The following is a 5,283-nucleotide window of genomic DNA, read 5'->3' on the forward strand; positions in this document are numbered from 1 at the left end:
AAGAAGCGCAACGCTGAAGAGATGGAAGCGCTCAAACAAGAGAACTCCCGCCTCAGGAGGAAAATCGAGGCAGATGCCGACCTGAAGGGAAAAGGCAAAGAGACCTCTGAAGCCGTGAAGTCTCCGGCTTTCCAACCTACAGAGGAAGAGAGTGAATATAATCCCACCCCTCATACCTTTACCTCTACCCAACAAACCCCTCTCACGACCACACACCCCCAACACCTCCCACCCGGTCACCCAGGGCTTACAGCACCCTCAACAACCCACATTCCCCACAACCTACCCACCACTCTCCACACCACATACGTCCCACCCTACTACCCCCCATATCTCCCCACAACCCACATCCCTCCTCATAACATCACCTCCACCTTCCCTACCATGATCAACCACCCACCCCCACCCCACATTCCCCATCCCCACCAGCCCAGACGCCGCCACCCGTTCACAGACTTTATCTCCAACACCCCTCTCCCAACCCAGTGGGAACCATTCAACCTCGATCGCTACACTGGCGAAATTGACCCCGATGAACACCTCAAAGTTTACATCACACACGTCGCCCTATACAAGTCCCAGGACGCAGTCTTCTGCAAAGCTTTTCCCACAACACTCAAAGGCCCCGCCCTAGAGTGGTTCACCACCCTCCCACCCTACTCCATTGATAACTTCGACACCCTTTCCCACATGTTTTCCACACATTTCGCCGGCAGCCGCCCGCACCAAACCACCACCATGTCCCTACTAGGCATCAGACAAGAGCCCAACGAACCACTCAGAACATTCATCGACCGCTTCAGTAAAGCAGCCCTCCGCACCCCCCACCTTAACCAAGAAATGATACTCCAGTGCATGACCCTCACCCTGCAACCTGGACCCTTCGCTAACAACGTCTACCTTCACCCGCCCACCTCCATGCACGAACTCAAGCTGCGTGCCGCTGACTATGTACGCATGGAAGAAATGCAAACTCTTCACACCAAATTCTGCAACGACTATGCCGCTAACACCTCCAACCCCAATCCCAACCCCGTACCCAATCCCACCCCACAGCCTCAGCCGCGCCCCGATACCCGTCCACGTGAACCCCGCCAACCACGTTTTACCAGATACGCACCACTCACAGTAGCCCGCTCCCGCATACTTGACGAAGCCCTCCAGGTCGACCTCCTCCCCCCACCACGCAAAACAACCACCCCTCCTAACGCTGATATGACCAAATATTGTCGATACCACCGCAATCACGGTCATACTACAGAAGACTGCAGAGCGCTACAGGATAAGATTGAAGAACTGGTACGCGCTGGCCACTTTCGCCGCTTCATCCGCAGAGATGACCACAACTCCTCCCGACCCCACCACACCCCACGCCATGACCACAGACAACAACCAAACACCGCCAACCACAATAACCAACCCACCCAACCCAATGACCCACACTCACAACCCGCCCACACCAACATCACCCCTGCCGACCCCCCCTTGCGCGGTACTATTAACACCATCTCTGGTGGCTTCGCAAGCGGAGGCTCCACCTCATCCGCCAGAAAGAGACACCTCCGCCACATACAATCTATCAACCACATCACCCAATCTCATCACAGACGACGTATGCCCCCTATCGTGTTCACTGACGATGATTTTCACGGCCTCGACCACCAACAAGACGACCCCATGGTCATCACAGTTGAAATTGAAAACTATGCCGTTAAGAAGGTATTAGTTGATCAAGGCAGCTCCGTCGACATTCTCTACTGGGCCACCTACCAAAAATTACAACTACCTGACACCGCAATGATCCCTTATGACGAGCCCATATACGGCTTCTCCGGCGAGCAGGTCTCTACCCGCGGCTACATAGACCTCCATACCGTCTTTCGGGAGGGAACCCAAACCAAAACTATCCCAATCCGCTTCCTAATAGTCGATGCACCTACATCCTACAACATACTCCTGGGCCGTCCTTCACTCAACACCCTCGGAGCAGTCGTCTTCGCCCCTCATTTGGCCATGAAGTTCCCAGCACCATCCGGCGACATCCTAACCGTCCACTGTGACCAACGTCTGGCACGCGAATGCTACATGGCGAGTTTAAGGCCCCAACTCCCAATCCAACAGACAAACCACATCGAGCGACCGCCTAATTCACGCATAGCCTTATCCGGTGAAGACCTCGATCCTAGAATAGGCCGAGACGCCCGTCTCGAACCAGTCGAGGACACAACTCCACTGGAACTTCCCAACGGCCATTCATCAACTTGGGCGCTGGTTTAAGTTTTGATGAGCGTGCCACAATCACACCCATCCTTATAAATAACACGGATCTCTTCGCCTGGTCAGCTGCCGACCTTCCAGGGGTAGACCCTAACGTCGCATCCCACAAGCTCTCGGTATATAAAGAAGCCCGCTACGTATCTCAGAAAAAACGCAAACTTGGCGAAGAACGCAGACACGCAGCCAAAATAGAGGCAGAGAAGTTGCTGAGCGCAGGATTCATTGACGAAGCGCATTACACCACCTGGCTTTCTAACGTTGTCTTGGTGAAGAAGGCCAACGGTAAATGGCGGATGTGCGTGGACTACACAGATCTAAACAAGGCATGCCCTCGCGACGCCTACCCCCTACCCAACATCGACCGCCTTATAGACGGCGCGGCTGGAAATAAAGTACTTAGTTTTCTGGACGCATACTCAGGCTACAATCAAATACCCATGGCCGCAACAGATATGCACAAGACCGCCTTCATCACAGACGATGCCAACTACTTCTATAGAGTCATGCCCTTCGGCCTCAAAAACGCTGGGGCAACCTACCAGCGACTAATGGACAAAGTCTTTAGCCACCTCACAGGACACTGTGTTGAAGTTTACGTCGATGACATGGTCGTCAAATCCCCAAGCCATCATCAGCACGCTGTAGATTTGGAGGCGGTTTTCTCCGCATTGCGCCAGTACAACCTCCGCCTGAACCCTGAGAAGTGCGTATTCGGCGTGGACCGGGGTAAATTCCTCGGTTTCATGTTAACTCAACACGGCATAGAGGTTAACCCCGAAAAATGCAAGGCTATCATCGAGATGCGTAGTCCCACCACCATCAAAGAAGTACAGCGACTAATTGGCCGTCTCACAGCTATATCCCGCTTCCTACCAAAACTAGCAGAACAAACTCAACCCATAATCCAGCTCCTAAAGAAATCCGCCCGGTTCACGTGGACCGAAGATTGTGAACAAATCTTCCTTGAGCTCAAAGCATCCCTAACCTCACCCCCCATCCTCCGCAAACCTGACACTAACCAACCCCTGCTAGTATACATCACGGCCACCGATCACACCGTCAGCGCTGCCCTTGTCCAAGAAGCAGAAGGCACCCAACACCCTGTTTACTTTGTAAGCAGGACACTCCAAGACCCTGAAACCAGATACCAAATGGTGGAAAAACTAGCCCTATCCTTGGTCCACGCCGCACGCCGCCTGCGTCCATATTTTCAAAACCACACCATAACCGTCAAGACCGATTATCCAATTCAGAAAATATTGCAAAAACCAGACTTAGCCGGTCGCATGTCGTCATGGGCCGTTGAGCTCTCCGAATTTAGCATCCGCTACGAACCACATGGCCCCATCAAAGCCCAATGTCTCTTGGATTTCGTCAACGACCTACAACAAACACCTATCGAGGACCAATGGACGCTTCATGTAGATGGCTCCTCCAACCCAAGAGGTGCAGGTGCCTGCATCGTATTGGAAGGCCCCAACGATATCCTCATCGAGAAATCCCTTCATTTCGCTTTCAAAACGTCGAATAATCAAGCCGAATACGAAGCTATACTGGCCGGTCTCTCTCTAGCCCTTGAAGTAGGCGTCAAAAAGCTAATATGTAAAACCGACTCCAAACTCACAGTAGGCCACTTGAACGACGAATTCCAAATCAAAGACCCCATCCTCCAACAATACTACCATTTGGTCCGTGCAATCATCCAATCCGCTTTCGAACTAGTCCGCGTTGAACACATACCCAGAACCGACAACATCAGAGCCGACATCCTTTCCAAATTAGTCAGCACCAAACTCAAAAGCCGCAACCGATCCCTACTACAGCAAACACTATCCACACCCTCCATCACACACACTTGCCAAACGTTAACCCACACCCCACCAGACAATCTCACCCCTACCCAAACCCCAAACTGGACAACCCCTTACGTTCGGTACCTCAAAACTGGCAACCTCCCACCCGACGCGGACAAAACTTGGCTGGCCAAGGCCGCCAGGTACACTATGGTAGGCGACGACCTCTACAAACGCGGATATAGCCAACCCCTGCTTAAATGTGTCACGCCAGAACAAGCCCAGTACGTCATTAAGGAACTACACGAAGGGATTTGCGGTTATCACTCAGGCGTGCGCACCATGGCCACAAGAGTTCTCAGAGCCGGGTACTTCTGGCCTACAATAGAAGCGGACTGCCAAGACTACGTCAAAAAGTGCAAACCGTGTCAAAAGCACGGCAACCTCATACATCAAAAACAAGAACAGCTACACCACATATTATCTCCCTGGCCATTCGCTAAGTGGGGAATGGACATCCTCGAACCATTCACACCCGGCAAAGGACAGGTTAAATTCCTCATCGTAGCCGTGGACTACTTCACCAAGTGGATTGAGGCCAAACCTTTAACCACTATAACGACCCAGCAAGTCCAGCAGTTTGTGTGGAAGGACATCATATGCAGATACGGTATACCCCATACCATCATAACAGATAACGGCCGACAATTCATTGACAAGGAACTAGCAAAATTCTACACCGGTTTGGGCATCAAACATATCACAAGTTCGGTAGAACACCCACAGACCAACGGGCAGGCGGAAGCAGCAAACAAAGTTATCCTCGTCGAACTGCGAAAAAGATTGGATACCGCTAAAGGCCGATGGCCAGAAGCATTAATTGAAGTGCTATGGGCCTACAGATGCACCCCCCAATCGTCAACTAATGAATCCCCTTTCAGCATGGTCTACGGCGCAGACGCCATGATACCGGTAGAAATTGGCGAACCATCCCTGCGCCGAGAACTATACGACCCAGCTCAAAACCACCAAAACATGGCTTTGCACCTCAATCTCCTTCCCGAACTTAGAGAAAAAGCCCAAATACGCAACCTCGCCGCCAAACAACGAGCCGCCAGGAAATATAACGCAAATCTGCACCCGCGTTCGTTTGTTGTAGGAGACTTAGTATGGAGAATGGCCAGCAGTGCTAGAAAGAAGGATGGCAAGTTCT

The sequence above is a fragment of the Vigna unguiculata genome, chromosome 4 (genome assembly GCF_004118075.2).
Source record: "Vigna unguiculata cultivar IT97K-499-35 chromosome 4, ASM411807v1, whole genome shotgun sequence".
In the NCBI taxonomy this organism is placed as follows: Eukaryota; Viridiplantae; Streptophyta; class Magnoliopsida; order Fabales; family Fabaceae; genus Vigna; species Vigna unguiculata.